Here is an 18007-nt window from a genome sequence, read left to right as displayed (position 1 = left end):
CAGCCGTAGAACGCTACGCTCGTAGCACATCTACGAACAACTTACTGTCGCGGTATATTATAATAAAGTGTGTTTTGTGAAGTGCTTACAAACTTAGGGCATTTTAAATGTAAGTTGTAATGTATTTTTGGATTATGTTCTTCTCATTTATGTTTCTGTGTTAAGTATGTCATTTAATTAGAGCTCTTTAAGTCGTCAGCTTGGATTTTCTGTATACTTTCGCACATTTTAGTTCATTGCACGAAAATGCTTTAAATGTTTTTAAGCTCTAGTTTCTTTAATAAGAGTATAAATAATGTTTGACTTTTACCAAAATTAAATAATAGGAAGAGAATTAATTACAATTTTGCGTTAACATTCATAAAAGTTACTGTTCGCGTAAAAAAATTATGTATCACATTTTAGTACTGTGTGTATTCGCAAGTACGGCCTAATTCTGTTCACACCGAGCACACGAATAATTAATCCTTCTTGTCACACTTAAAATGGACGTTTCCATTGTAATTTATGTATGCATATTTACATATAACTTTATTGTGTTTTCAAACTGTGGCATTAACACTTAGTTTATATAAAGTATAACTGTTATTTCATACTTTGTACGACTGTTTATGAAGAAGATATGGCAATGCTATTTTCAAACTCACTTTCGATATACCAGGTAAAACTAATATTAATTAGAACTTGTAGTTTTCTATTAAAGTATTTATCAAACAAACTAGTTAAAAATAATTCAAAATTCCCCCGAGTAAAATATACGAATCCACATCTCTGATCAAATAGTTTTTCCGAGACGCATTTCATCCAAGAAAATCGCTGTTCATTTTTCTTGCAACGTTATTCTTTGAGAAAATCGTATGGGAATACCTAGTCATCCATATTCAATACGTGATTTTTATTTAATGGTATACGGATGGAATCACACTACATTTTTAAAAGGACTTGACTAAAGAAAAAGCTGAAGAACTTAAGGAACGTAAAAGAAATCGCATGTTACGAGTACAATAACTTATTATTTATTGCCGGACCGGTAAAGGCCATCTGATAGAATACAGGTTCCGAAAAATGGACACGCCACCCGAATACCTAATGAATTGAAAATGAAATCAATGCTAACCTTGTGTAGAAACTATATTCTTACTTCGTCAAGGTTTGTTTTCTATATTCCTTCGCCATAAACAAACTTACTTTTATTTAATATAGAAAATTGAATTAAATATTTATATGATCATTTTATATAAATAATTATATAATTATATGATTAATTATATAAGGATAGGACCTTAGGTACGAATAAAGAGCCTTTTCTAGCGGTGGTATTTTAATTAAAACAAAATTAATAAAAGGACGCTTATTGTGACGTAACTATAAACGATAGAGACATGCTGTCGCGACATTTTTTTATAGATAGTGATGTGTCCTGAAAAATTGTAATACATCATTTTGTTCTATCATTAATAGTTTTCGCAGCGCACGCGATTGAAGGAAGTTTTTTGTTTATTTTTTACACCTTGGGTTAGATTGTATTAAAGTTTTAGTAAGCATCCCTATTTTGAAAATGAAACATAGCCTTTGTCACTCGGGAATAGTGCAGCTTGCCAACGGTGAAAGAATTTTTGAAATCGATCCAAACAGAAAATCAAATCTTTCCTCTTTATAATATTAGTATAGATTTCAGTATAGAAAAGTGAAATTCTTAAATCTGAAAAGTAATATGATATCCTGATAATCTAATATCATGAGGCATATACAAAAGTCGGCAGCGCACTTGCGAGCCTTGAGACAGTGTATATCCATGGGCGGCGGTATTTCTTAAAATCAGGTGATTCTGTGACCTGTTTACGCCCATTTTTTTCTTTGTTCGTTAAAAAATATTTACACTAAGCGCGTTAACGCTACGTATAATTCAAGAAGAGACAATGATGCATTTTAAACTTGCAATGATGTATTGTCAATGATTATGTAAGCACTGTTTTAAGAAATACACATATATTTTATTTATGACTTTCAATGTTTTATTCCCGTGATATCGAAAGTTATGTAGGTTTCAAGATTTAAACCTTATCAAGTAAAAAAGATCATCAATAAAAAAATAAATCACATCTTTACCGTACTAAGAGTAAGAAGATTTATAAATACAATCTAATCGAAAGATTTTTTAGGATTTTTTAGGATAGCATTACGAGTAGTCTTACCGACCAAAGCATTCGTCAGATAAAGACATCTCGATATAAATGCTCCTTAGAATCTTTTGATTGGTTTTATAAGTCGTTATGGAATTAAATATGGCATATCAATAAATATGATGATTGGTATATGAAATCCCTGAATGCGTATAGACATAACAGTTACCATACACCACTTTTCACAATGGTTTCTTTTTTATTTTAAAACGATTTTAATATCTTAAATCATAATTTAATATCCTTCACTGTAAGTAACTTTTTGTTAATGTAAGTCAAGTAAATACATGAGGTATATTAGTAAATGTTATTTCCCTATACTGTATTTATTACAATTAAAATTTAATTTTTTTTCTCTACGTTTTTTTGATATGGTAAAGATTAACTTGATAACAACGTTGGAAAAACCAATGGTAAAAGGTTCAGTTAGATATTGTCGTTATATTTATTTGCAAAATGACATATAATATGATTATACTAGTATATTATCTGTTGTAAGGCAGTGTTGGTAAGGCAAGGTGTGCGTGTCTAAACGAGGTCCCCAGTTTTAATCCCGCTTGCGCAATGGATTGTCCTTTCTGTGAGCAGTTTAAAAGTAAAACCTCTTGAAGAAACCGTCTAAAACCCAAAAATGTATGAAGGTGCCACATTTCATCTGTGAAAAAATTATAATGATATTATTGTATACATAATGTATCTAATCGTTTATATACAAAGCTGATAATAAAAGAAAACTTAACTAAACAAATGATTGTGTTCCACCCACGGAAACACGAGAACTTACTTTATTAATGCTTCGCTTAGGTTTTATTGATTTCTTCGAGTCTTAATAGCAATGCAGTATAACAAACATAAAAGCGTTGCGGGTGTATGAATTTTTTTTATTTGTATACACATTTAATACACAATTAATTACGTGTGGTAATGTTTAATTAGGGTTATAGAGATAGGTATAATTGGGAGATTTTTAACCTAAGTTTTCATTTATGTATACAGAAACTTCTACTACAAAAGTATTTTCATAAGTTAATCTGAGCAAAAGAAATGTTAAATTTTCTCAGAACTTTTAAATTATTATGATAGTAAGGCATGTGTTCTAACAAATTTGGAGTGAACGACCTCTCTGTTTAGTAGATAAATCTTCCGACGTTATAAAGCTTTCAGAGTGTGCTTTACTGAAGGTTGTATTCTAAAAGCTTTTATATATAAAGAAAAAATAAATATTTTTAAATGGTTAAATATACAAAACAAATTAATATTATATGGGGAAACAATCTCCAAAATTATGTATTATTATAGCTTAAAAAAAAGAAAATGTAGAAATATGTTCAGATTTTAAAAAATGCGATTGACATTGAAAGTGAAAAGATTTTAGAAAGATAATAATATAAGAAATAAACCATAGACCTAGATATCTTTAACGACGCGAGTTTTTTTTATAATTACATTCAACTAAAGTAAGCATTGTACCACTTTTAAAATATATTGTATATTTTTTTAACACGAACGTATGGAAATAATGCATATGACATGCTTAATTTTAGCATTTTTCACAATTATATACAAATTAGTAAACGATGTCTCAAAAACAGAAATATTCCTTTGTAGGCTTACAAAATTGCTTTCATATAAACCTATTACAAAAGCTGTCTTCAATCTTCATGTTGTACTGCTAGCTTGCCCAACTTTAGTTAAAATAATGAGCAGACAGACAAATTTAATTGATGCAGAAATGTGTCTAGCTAGTTTAGGCGTATGCGGGTTACGGGACGTCAAACAATATTACTATAGAAATCTACAGGGTATACAGTATTTGCACATTATTAAGATAAGATCTTGTTTATTGCTCTTGAATTTATAGTACCTAGTTAAATAATCTTTATTGCTTATCTAATATATATTTGGGATAGTTACATAAACATACAAAGCTTATATTGACAAAGTTTGATATTACTTGGAAATATCTTAAGACCGAATATGGTAGCTATAAATTCACAAGTAACAAATATAAATTACTATAGTATAAGATTCCGATATACAACGACCTTCACCGAGATGCTTATTTAATGAAACGTATTTTATATTTAATTTAATATGTCAATAAATATAATCGAGTTCATCTGCATTGATATCCTTGATCATGTATCGTCAAAAGCACGCGTACAATAAACTACTAAACTGAACTTTGCGTTTCATTAATATAAATGTTATTCATAGTCGTCTAAGATCCCGATATACAACGACCTTCACCGAGATCGTTATTTAATGAAACGTATTTTATATTTAATTTAATATGTCAATAAATATAATCCATATGGGTTGCCTAGCAAATTTCAGTCCAGAGTATGTTTAATTAATATTAAAAAAAAATTTTTTTTTTATAATTTGCATGTAGTAAATTTTTTAAATTTTTTTCAATCAATATTTTTAATCAGGGTAGTATTATATATGTATCACTATAACTTTCTTTTTTACTAAAGATGTATATATACTTTAGTGTCACATAAAAAATATACACATAAATAATTAATTGATATATCAACCTAACGTTTGCATATTCTATGGGCTTCATACTTTCGATTGGTATAGAATTTTTCTAATAATCATACCGGTGAAATGTTAAAAAAAAAATCTTTTCTTTTAATATTAATTAAAATACTCTGGACTGAAATTTGCTAGGCAACCCATATGGATTATATTTATTGACATATTAAATTAAATATAAAATACGTTTAATTAAATAACGATCTCGGTGAAGGTCGTTGTATATCGGGATCTTAGACCACTATGAATAACATTTATATTAATGAAGCGCAAAGTTCAGTTTAGTAGTTTATTGTACGCGTGCTTTTGACGATACATGATCAAGGATATCAATGCAGATGAACTACGATATGGTTCTGTAATTTTAACAGTATTATACTAATAATATTTTTGACGACAAACTATTGCATATATTTTATTTAACATGATATTGCAACAAATTGTCGGCAATATATTTGTCTGATCCCAATAGCTGAAGAGCCATACAAAAACAATCAATATTTTGATTATGGCTCATTTAATTTGTGTCTTTTCTTTAGTTGTCTTGAAGATTTTGTACATAATGAGTTGTTAAGAACGACTAAAAACGTCACGATTTGGGTTGAGAAGGTTTCTTGTTTCACAAAAATTATTCAGTCGAACAACATATACGATGACATGATAAAATTATCATGTTGAACATGTCAGTCAGTAATTCAAGTCAGTCTGTTTTATTTTCATTTTCGATATACACAATATATTAATTTTAATAACATTTGTGTACTACATTGTGTTAACAATAATTGAATGGTTAGCCTAGCGCCTTTCAACCATGTCATGTCATGTCAGTCATGCATTCATACCCCAGCTGTCCCTGGTTTCATTCAAGGTACGCATTCAATTCTAACTCTTACGGTAACAAAACACTGTGAAGACATTATCAAAAACAACTATGTTTCTAATTGCATATCAAAGACCCAAACGGCCATATTTGGTTATTAATAGCTATACATATCTATATAACCTAAACTTTTATACAATGCAAGAGTACTTACTGTAAACAAAAACACATAAATCGTTTATGTCTCAAACTAATGTGAAGAACTGACTTTTTACCTTAAATTGTTGAAAACTTGAGAATACGAACTATACTTACGAGTTTTCACCGCGAGTTGCTTTTGAACATTTCAGGTTTAAAGTTTAAAATGAAGTTGAAAGTTTCTAATTACGTCTGAAACTCTTAAATGTTCGTAAGATATTTACATTTCTAGTGATTTTATAACATTTTAAATTCTGAGTTTAAGATTTATTATATCGACACTAATAGAATCAAATAAAAATAGATGTTTTTGATTATTTAATTTCGAATTAATTTAAGATTGGTCAAGACATTAAAAAATTTTGAGGTTTAAATAATACTTCCTTAGTTTTAAACAGTTTTCATGGAACATGTTATGTATATGTATAAAAATATTTTTGTTGATATTTTTGATATTTTATTTATTTTTTGTCCAAATAATTTGGTAATACGGAGATTGTTCCTTTTACTCCGAAACTATAATAGTTTCTGGGAATCTTACCCAATCTTCCAGGCTATACGAATAGCGCATTACAAAATCAAAGAAAAGTTTAAATAATAAGACTAGTACTCACATTCCGTTGAAAATAATAATTTCCATTCGTTATTTCATTAAAAATAATTTAATTAAAGAACTTTTGAATTACAAGTTGTATGCAAATATTATGCGACTTAATTGCATACTTGAAAATATGAATGACCAGATGAATAAAAATGACTACTATTTACGAACAAGCTAGTTGGTGCCTGGGACTTTGCCTGTTGTACTCAGATATAGAAAACAAATAAATATTTGCGAACATACAAATTTAGTATTTATAAGACAGCAGTGCAGCATATCTATCCTATTACTAATTCATTTATTTTCAACACACAAATATTTACCTACAAAGTAATAATAATAATTAAAAATTGAATGATATAAAATTATAATAAATTCGTAAACATTGGCAGTGTACCTTTAATGCTGGCAGCATTTCCTCGGTGTATTGCTATACTCGTTGAGCGAGGAAAGCACCAGCTCTGAGGTCCCCGGTCTAGACTCTATAAGTCTCCCAAAAGAGAAACTCAAAATTATTTGACCCGTTTATTATTTTCTTATTACTAATGATATTATGAAAAGTAAATAATATTCGTTGAGGAGATAAACAAGCAGAAAATCTAGCTGACATTTGTAAAATATAAAATCAAATTATATTCCAAAAAAAGTATCTCAAAAAAACATTGAAATAACATATACTGCATTCAGAATATTCAGTTAAAATGTCAAGAACTTGTTTTCAGTATTTTTCACTAGGATTATTGCATTTTTCGACTCCGATACGGCCATTTTCGTTTCGACATTGAATAGATTTAGTGCAATGGATTGACGTATTGAATGTTTCGATCTTTGACCGGCGATGCAATCTGTGTGATGAGCTTGCATATGTGTCTACTAAGTTTAATGAGAATTGCTTTATAGTGAACTGTGAAATAAGCAAATAGAATTTGGTCTCTGTGAAATCTTAATATACCTATATAAATTACGTGTCACGTTGTTTGTCCGCTATGGACTCCTAAACTACCGAACCGATATCAATCAACCGATTTGCACAACTTAAAAGATAGGATAGCTTACATCTCAATTTATACCCGCAATATTATTTTATTGCAAACTATTTGTTTATTATTTAATAGTCACAATTCTAGTAGATGGTGCGGCGCTGTGACGTACCAACGTTTCACATAAGCTACAATTTAATGGCATAACCACCATAAAGCATGGTGGTCCCCATGACTGGTGTTCTCCTACCGTTTCCCTTGAATAGTTTACTACTATGTAATATAACAAAAACCTTAGCCACAGCAACGCTTGGCCGGTCTACTAGTAAGTAAATATAATTACCGTCATGTGATTTTAAGATTTCGAATGATCAAGAATAAAGTTTTGGCCATAAGTAGCTGAAGACATTCTGTTCAACGAGCATAAACTAATTCCGAAGCAGAGGAAAAAAGTAATTTAAAACTTCTTTAATTAATTTCATACAGAACGGTAATACAGTTTTATAAAGGTCTGCTTTTTCTAAAGACTTTGTATTTATCTTAAACAGTTTGTTAATAAATTATTTGTAATGGATCATGCTGTGATCGCTTTATCCTATCGTCTAGACACATAGAAACACTTACTGATAATAACTTTAAAGTTATCGTGGTGCAATAACAGTACTTTTAAATCTAGACATAAATTGTAAATTTTAGTGCGATAACTGATTAAAAAAGATCATTACTAAATTTAAATAAATGTGTAAAAACACACAAATATAAAGTACTAGCTGACCTGGTCATTTTGCCATGTATATAATTTATAATAAAAAATAGGGGTTGATCGTAGAGTGGTGAAAATTAGGGGTTATATGTATTTTTTAATGCTGTATCATAAAAAATAATCTAAAAATTAAAAAAATAATAATTTAGGGGTGGACTAGTCTTAACATTTAGGGGGATGAATAACAGATGTTGTCCGAGTCTCAAACATACTCAATATGCACACAAAATTTCATGAGAATCGGTCAAGCCGTTTCGGAGGAGTTTAACTACAAACACCGCGACACGAGAATTTTATATATTAGATTTACAATTTTCTTAAACTACATCGTAATACATATAATTAAAAAATGCATTAATAGAAAACTAAAACAACCTTTAAAATGTTTGGTCTTTGTAACCGTGTACCTTTAATGCCGGCAGCAGTTTCTCGATTAAATTAAGTGATAATATCCTAATTAATTATCTTCTTTGTTTTAAAACCGTATTAAAAATGGTTTAATAGATCATGAGTTAATCTCAGTTTTGAGTTACGTTACGTTTTAGAATTCTGGGCAATTTATTAGAGACCACTTGGACTCAGTTACTGATATGAGCTTTTGTAATTACCCCCTAACAATGGGACTCGTGGATGATAAATTTTCTCATGTTTTTCTGTTTGATGAATTGCTACAATAAGTCAACAGACAGTAAAGAGCTGGTACAAAGTGATCCGCATTAGACGAAAAGTATTTTTAAATAAGTAATTATTAAGTGAAATCTTAATTTTTTTTGAAGTGAAATTTTTTAAAAAAACGTCACCACGATGTGCAGCGTTTTTGTCGAAGAAAAGGGAGAGAGCGATTGAGACCGATTGAGAGAGAGTAAGAAGGGCGAATATACATATATAGAAATTATATTTATAAAATTAAAATTTCGTAACTTGAATTTATGAAATATTAGAATTTTATATTATGCAAAATAATTTATTGAAATCGACGAATCGAAATCGACGAATCGAAAATGACGAATTGTAAATTAAAATGCCACGTGTTTTTATTATCGAAGAAATAATTAAAAAAAATAAAATTAATTGTATATAATTTTCGACACTTTTAATTTTAATGACAATTAAATTCATTAAATTCCTAACATATCTTCCTTTTTCCCTCTCTCTAAGTCTCGGAAATCAAAAGTTTTAGATTTAGGTATATAAATATGAACAAGAGTCAAAAATTCGTTTTCCAAAGAAGTTTCACTTCTGACGTGTGTACTTTGTACGCACGCACTTTTTTTTCTTTTCCATTTTTAAGTGTTATGTTATATGTTTTGTAAATTTTATGTCTACCATAATTATCATATATTTGGATTGTAATTTACACTGTAGTAAATTGTATTATAGACAAATACATAGTTCAGCTTAAGTTATATATTGAGGAATGAATTTGGGTCACTTGACGGAATCGTATCGCTAACCGTAGCATTATCGTAGCTCGTATATAGAGGTTTCATTGCGGTGGGTCTACGTAATGATTATTGTTCTACGGATTTGATCTTACGTCTGACGTTATCTCTTTTCGTGGATTGAGTAGCCTTTTGTTAGGATCTACATTATCTTTATTTCTAATATAATGTTAGTTACATCATCATTAAATCTTTTATACTATAACGTAATGAATAGGTATGTAACGGTAAAGTGCCCTATGCCTATTAGGTACACTACTAGGTTACGAGCCTGATTGCTAAATTTAGACTAACTTATTAATCGTGTTTGTAAAACTTAATTGTGATAAAACACGTAATTTAATTCTTATTTAAAGAAATACTGTTGGGCCTCGGAAACTGGTTATGGACTAAGATCCTACTGCTAGAATCAGCAGCTTTCTTTTTTTTTATGAAATTAATTTTAAAATAATGTTGAGTGAGTATGCAATAGATAGGCAACCTGCCTATAAAAGAATACCCACAATTACGCGTAATTAATTTGCTGATATAATTTGCAACTATATTTTTTAATATGTCATTTTAAAGAAAATAATGTAAAGAATAGAAAATAAATGGTTGCCAGCTCTCAGCCAGCCGCAACGTTAGGGTTGCCAACAGGGTTGTAAACAGTTATTTTTTGTTAATTATTTACAGTCATCTGTTTTATTTAACTTTAATAGAAATATTCTATTTCCTGTGTATACGATAATCCATGGTTGTCAGTTAACAAATGGCCGTAAGCAGAGGTTGCCATGGCTTCAATTCGATTTTCGCTCCAGGTAAGTGCGAGCGCGAGAGAAAGGTACACGGATACACATGCTGTAAACAAGATTATAATGTTGTGTTGATGTACTGCTAGTATTTTTTTATTTATATTTATGAAGCATACTGTTGCTTTATTATTTATTTGTTTATTCTATAATAATAATAATTTATTGCATGACTATGGTACAAAAACGTAAGGTCTGCCAAATACAATGGCGCGCAAATAACATTTCCGTTTATTTTGTTAAGAACCAGTTAGTTTCTTTTTTTCTTGTCCAAACTTAAATTTCATATAAGTACTTATATCTTTTAATTGAAGAACAAAAAATGTTTGCACCATTTGTATGCAAAATTTGTAGGAATAAATTTAAATAATTCATTTATAACGGGAGTTAATTAAGTACACAAAAATATTGTTGTCGCACACGACGTTTAATTTACAAAGACATGCAACATTTTTAACGAATAATTAAAACTTGGCGTGATGGTCTGAAAAGTTTTAAAATTTGTGAAATTTAAATTTCATACTTGTAAAAATTGTAGTTATAAAAGTATTGCGCAGCTTTTTGATTTATTAATTCTCTCTTTGTGCTCTTTTAGACAGTAGTGGTCTTTAGTCTTTGGGGTTTATCAGATTTTTTTTAATGTCTTGGCTGGCATGATCCTGTGGATGAAGGATGATGAACAGTTTCTCCAACCTAAAGGGAGGATTCTCGATCATTGTAACCACTGACAGGCAGGCACGAAAGCCCAAGTGGTTAAGTTCGTATATACTCTTAGCGGTCGGAACAACTTTGTTAGTTCGCTTCTGGTTATGACGTCACAGTTTGTAGCCGTAGAATGTAGCTGTCAGTTTCAGTTAAAGACGTAATTCTCTAGTGTTGTTGAGGCTTTTCCGATTATGCGATAGGCTTGATTGTGATTGGTTCACTGCATCTCCACTTCAATACACAAATGCGGGTAATGTCACTTCGTTTGCCTATCACAGAATCACACACCACCCACACAATAGTAAATTTTTTATATCGTTTTTTCTCATCACCGAGGATTTCTGTTGTTTGTTTATAACGAAAAAAAGACACCTGTAGCCCAGGGAACAGGATGCTTTAAATAATTTATTACACCATAGTATAAGCGAACCTGATTCTCGGAATACAAGAGCATGTTTTCGACATGTTCCATCTGACTGTACCTCTCTAAGTGCCTGTGAGGATTACTATATCCTCGCGTACGTGACGTCGAAAGATACGTGAGCTACGTTGTGCCAGAGATTGATAACAACAGTCGGGATTTAAGGGTTAATTTATTATCTACATGAGATTTTATTTATTATCTAGTGCTGTCCACAATTTCATCTGTGTTAGTGAATATAGAATGTGTATAAAAATAAAATAGGATCGATGTTTTAATTTGTATAAACATTTGTCCGAATTTTATGGTCCATTAAATCGGTCATATTTCCCAATTCACTGTTTACGTGACACATTTTATATGACTATTTGGGGCCGATTTTGGTAACGGTTACAGTAAGATACTTTAATAAATAATAAAATATATAGTTAATAGCCTGTGCCTGTAATTATAATTGTTGAGTTTAAGACGAAACCAGTTCTTACGGTATTCATCTTTATACGATATTCATATTCAATGAACATGTAAGTACGTTCCGCGAAACAAACGAAAACATCATGGGCTTGTTATATTTTGTTTAAATATTATATAATAATATATAAATTATTTTCATAAATTAATTAATATTTAAACAAAATATACTCTAATCCTGTCTGATCTATTATATGTATAAACACAAGCATATATAAAATTTATAAGATGGGGCAATAATAATAAAAACAAAACGTGTGGAACTCGGGGACTGCCGCGGCATAGCATTTTTGGTAACTTATACAATTATAATTATTTATTTATGCAGTATTTTTTTCTTGGATCAAACCAAGACCTTGGAAATCAAGTTACACTTTTTGAGCGTGGGTAAACGATAAGAAAACAATTTTTTTCGACCTAGTATTTTCGACCCTTCTTCGGTGTACTCCAGTAAACGCGTACCGGCTGCACCGGGCGCGGAGATGTGAATACGCAGTATGCGTTCTGTCCCACTCTAACGCACCTGCGCTACGTATCCGATCATGCCAGACCGATGTGAGACGCAGTATGCGTTCTGTCCCGCTCTAACACGTATTGGCCGCATCTATATTACGTCACCGTGTGTTAGGTTTTTATTTTCGTTACGGAATTTCTTGATTCGGTGCTATGCAATAGCTTTATAATATAATTCATGTAATTCAAATAGATAAAAAAAATCTGACCCGCTGGAATAAAATTAATTTATTAATATATTGTATAAAGATATTCGACTAATTAACTAATGAGCATAATATTACACCCAAGCGTAATAATTTTAACAAGCTACAAAGATGCAAGGAACGAAGAAGGCATCGAATAGCCACTTCTTCCTTGTATCTTTATTCTTCCGTGTAACATAATTGTTTAGCTTATAAGCTTATTCAAACACAAACAGCACTTAGAATTAAAAAAAGTAAAATAAAAAGTAATAGTATAATAATAATACATATACGTATAATACGTATATACTTAAATAATTTAAGGCTTTAGGCCACACATATAACATATATAAATTAGTAGAGCGTTTATCCGCAGCAATTAAGCCTAAAGTACGTCCATTTAAATAAATGCTTTCAAACTACACTCAAATAAATTTAGAAGAGCCTTTACTATTCGAAAGTCGAGCCTTGTTTTATGTCAAATTATTTATTATTATTGTGCTTTAGACTGCAAATATTTATCGGTATGTTTTTTGTATGTCCAATTATTTTATTATAGAGTGCCTCCCGTAATAGATAATGATTAGACAATCATAAAACAAGGGTTAAATTGTATATGATTCATTAAAGCACAAACTATCAGGATTGACTAAAGAACTATTTAACGAAGAGCGGTTCGAATCGTCGACGACCAATCCCTATCCGAGCGGCTTGATCCCTTGGCGTTGCGTAGAGATGTGGGCTCTATCTGCTTCTTCTACTAGATTTACCATGGAGAGTGTTCGAATTAATACCTGCAGCTGAGTTTCATCATCGGACCTCGAGGCAGAATACGAAATTGCACCCATATCACCACTACCACTATGTGGAACCAGCTGCCCACTGAAGTATATCCTAATCAATTCAACTAAGAGTCCTTCAAGAAAAAAGCTTACCATTTCTTAAAAGGCCGCAACGCACCCACGAGCTTTCTGGTATCACTTTACATCAGTTCAGCCGCATACCTGTTTGCCCTCTGTTCTATATATAAAAATGTATTCGCTAGTTTCGAACCAATAATCGAATGAATAAATTTATGTATGCTTTCAAAATGTGATCATTATTCTGTAGGAGAACACGGCGCGTGTTTTATTAATTGAAAATGTCGACGCGGGAGCTAACAAAAATATTCCAGTAAATAATTTTGTTTCATCTAGTCACAATTTTTTTCAAACTAGCTTTTGTCATCAATCCTCCCGTCATTAGAAATTAAATAAAGCAGCTAATTGTGATCTTGTATTCTTTCTCTTTTCATCATAGCGTAAACATAAATAGAGAGAGAGAGACGAAGGAGTGCTTTTTTAAACAAGTGCATTTATATTGTTTTATTATTATAAAACGTAATCGTAACAGATGCAAATCAGTTGATTTCTTGTGTTTAGTGAATCTAGTTTTTTAGTTACAGCAATCACTATTAGAAAAAAATTTACATAAAAAATAAAACTTCCTTAAATTTGAATTCCATAAAAGGCGTTCTTCAGTAAGTATATGTTTGAAAAGGCCGATTTAGAAATTAAAAGTTCAGACTTTCTTTTAACAATTGAATATTTTTTCCTGCGAAAATTCGGTAAGTGGTTTAAATGTTTAAAAGAAAGAGATTATAAGCTTTTGTTCGAGTTGGAAAATTTCTTTTGTATTTTCACGATGATTTTTTTCGTTATATCGAAATTAAAAAGGTCTTAATTGAAATAGACAACATTCTTACTTATTACATTTATGTAATAGTTATCGAAGTAGATTGTTATTATTTTAAAAAATGTGTGTATAAATGAAGGGTTTATTAAAAAAAACAGGAAAAATATTAAACAAATACAAACACATTGCTTAGTTATTTTTTAATTAATTCAATAGGACACTGTTTTCTAATATCTACTATTATACAACAGCTTGAAACATTAACTAACAGCAATGATTATATAATGATATTGAGTAAATAGAGGATGTATATAAGTAATACGGATAATCATTAGCTGCAAAGCAGTCTCCTAATGGATAAGTTATGCACATACATTATTTGTGGTGAGGCGTGCGGTATATGGTTGATCTGATTAGATTTTATGACGCCTGAATGTTATTACTTTGTTTCTATAATATATAATTGTTTAAAAGCTTATAAATTTTGTCATTTATTGCAAGTAGTATTTATAAACTACTAGCAGACTCGGCCAAGCGTTGCTGTGGCTAAGATTTTTGTTATATTATATAGTAGTAAACTATTCAAGGGAGAACACCAGTCATGGGGACAACCATGCTTTTTTGGTGGTTATGCCATTAAAAGGTAGCTTATGTGAAACGTTGGTACTTTCAACACAGCGCCATCTGTTAGATTTGTGACTGGCAAATAATAAACAAATAATTTGCAATAAAATAATATTGCGGGTATAAATTGAGATCTAAGCTATCCTATCTTTTAAGTTAGATCAAACCGCACACGGTGTGCAAATTTGATTGAAATCGGTTCAGTAGTTTAGGAGTCCATAGCGGACAAACAACGTGACACGTAATTTATATATATTAAGATATAGTTCGTTTCAATTACGATTTGTGTGTTATATCAACTTTAAAAAATCCAGAAAAACACATTCGGGGCGTCTCTTCACGTCCGAGAACCTGTCTTGTTCAGAACGCACAGTAAGCCTAGATAAATGTTTTGTTATATTTATTAGTATAATAAAAAAATAATGTCGGATGTAAATCTAATAGGCAAGTACGTGATTAGCCTCCTGTGTCTGACACCGTCGACATTATGCATTGGCAAGCCCGGTTGCGATATTTTCCTTCATTCAAAACAGAAAGTCTATTAATGCACAGCCGGCAATCGAACCTTCGACCTCAGAGATGAGAGTCGCACGCTGAAGCCTTAGTGGCTAATACTGCTAAACAAAGACAATTGTCGAAAAAAGATTACTATAAAAACGGAATCAGATTTTGTTTTTGTATTGTTATTATTGGAACGTTAAATTCTTATCGGTCGTTGCACAGAATATTCCACATATAGGTTATTTCAAACATAAACCACATTCGGTGAGCACCGAAGCTCAAATCTCTCGTGATTGAATCTAGCGGATTGCATATTCAATTGATATTTGAAGTTTAATATTTCAACAGTACTCGGATTTTAGACCGATTTGGAGTGTACGTCTCTATTAGAACTAAAACTTAAAATATTCTGTGTTTGGATGTGCTGATTTTACGAAATAGATTTTTCTTTACGCTTTGGTTGAATTAACGTAGATGAAATTGCATTCGGTTAGTTTTGTTCAATTCTATAGATATTATAGAAAGTAAATAATTAAATTCTTCAACCCAACCAAGTTCAGATGGGATATATTAAAGTTTAAAAAATAGTTATACTATTGAAATATAATGCCTTAAATTGTGCATTACAAGTCACAATTTTTTGACAGTTGACAATATCACGATAAAGATTATAATGTATTCTTGAGACACGACACATGCATCGTATCCAAGCACCTAAGTGCAAAAGGAATGACTAGAGGTAGTCAGCCCTCAGCAAACAATGTCACATCTAGTCAACTGTCACATCATCCATGTGACATAAGGTGAGAAAGCAAGCACGTAGTTTTCCTCTAAGAGTATTAAGAATGTAACGAGTAACGCTGCTGCTTGCTTTTCCGTGGAGTTTAATATACACAAACAAAGATACAATGCTAGTTATAAATTTTATAGTAGCAGCTATAAATACCAGTAGTAATTCAGATATAACGTTCATAAACCATAAACACGCCTTTGGAGGCACAATTTATTTCTTTGTTTGGGAAAAACTTTGCGGTTGTTCAAAAACTTCCGTCTCTTGTTTACAGTGACAAGTTTTATGAAGTATGTGCTATCAAAGTTGTTTACTTAGTACATGATAAATTATTCTTTTAATTTATATTTGTTTTTCGTCGTTACTCAAAGTTTTGTCTTTATTTCTTTATTATTTTATGTGTCGCATACATTTTGTTTTTGCTTCTGTAATTTTGATTGTGTCCATAGTTCATAAAAAGTACTAACACACAAATATATATGTGTATGTTTATTTATATATAAACTACTGGATGTAGCTTTAAATAGTTGTAATGTAAAGGGAGGGCAAAACTTGCTGAGTTTCTTGCCCGTTCTTCTCAGAACAAGGCCTCCCGGTAGTTTTGCGAACGGATGGCGTAGTCTTGCTCTTTCGTGAATTTTGTAAACGTTGCTGACATTCATAAGCATGCTCTAAGAAGCATCTAAATTGAATAAACGTATTTTGTTTTTTTTTTTTGAGCTTTTAAGGTATTCAGATTTCTGTATCTGTTTAGTGATCATTTATTATTTTTTAAAGAGCAAGTAGGTACTTAGCATTATATATGACTGACATACGTTGTCGACTTTTGAGGTCTAAAGCATGCCACATTCCTCACAATGTCTTCCTTCCGTGTACGAGCGACTATGAAAATGCGCACATAGACAGAAAGTCCATTGGGATCGGGATTTAACCTACGAGAGTGTCGCACGCTGAAGTCACTTGGCAAACGCTGCTCTATTTCGTTTTCGCCGAAATAAATATAGATATTATAAAAATATATTATATCTTACATTCGCAATAAGATTTATGAATGTAGTTTCAATACCAACTATACTTAAACAGAATGTATCTTTATACATTATTTCAACTGTACTGCCGTCGAATTGGATGTGATCTAACCAGGGCACTAAGCCTGTCTGATTAGGATTTGCGGTTTATGCTGCAAACAATTCATAATTTAGGTCATATTGCAATTATGACCTATTATTATGTTTGTGGCTTTTAAATATTGCTCTAAGGCTATTTTTGTAAATTTACCTTTGAAATGGTGTAAAAACTATTGCAAGTGCATTATCAGGTAGAACTGATTAGCTATGGTGACGTTTTAGCTTCTCAAGATTGCTATTACTTTGTTGTGATATAAACTCGAATAAAAAAACGACGGGTTGCACTCCGGGAGTGCCAGCAGAAGTGAAAACTTGAAATTAACGTTGTGCATTTTTGATATTTTGGAATAATCTTAATACAATATTTATTTATTGCGCTATCGTACATAAACATGACAATTTATATTACATTAAATACGCCGCGCCAGCTGTCTACTCTCCATCCGTCTTACGAATTTTCTATCAGGTCACGTATCCTGACGCGAGATTAACATTTTTTACCCATTCCAAAAAAAGTGTACAACGCCGCTAAAGAAGTTTTCACTTTATAAATTGCTAATGAAATCCACAACTATGCTTAAACAAGTTATAATTAATACACAATACAAATTATGAAAACAAATAAAGTCAAGCAATTAAACAAATTCGTTTCAAAAGTACATGAGTACGAATAG

General features: G+C 30.9%; 1 protein-coding gene across 1 annotated transcript in view; it reads left to right on the top strand.

The window, feature by feature from the left end:
• LOC125054230 (atrial natriuretic peptide receptor 2-like) overlaps nt 1–18007 on the top strand; it is a 30941-nt gene continuing 12934 nt past the window's right edge. The window contains exon 1 of the mRNA XM_047655996.1: nt 1–109. The gene's annotated coding sequence lies outside the window, so the exon portion shown is untranslated. The remainder of the gene's footprint in view (nt 110–18007) is intronic.

Source organism: Pieris napi, chromosome 11 (assembly GCF_905475465.1).
Source record: "Pieris napi chromosome 11, ilPieNapi1.2, whole genome shotgun sequence".
In the NCBI taxonomy this organism is placed as follows: Eukaryota; Metazoa; Arthropoda; class Insecta; order Lepidoptera; family Pieridae; genus Pieris; species Pieris napi.
Note: the sequence above shows the minus strand (reverse complement) of the source record. Positions and strands in the feature narration are given on the sequence as shown.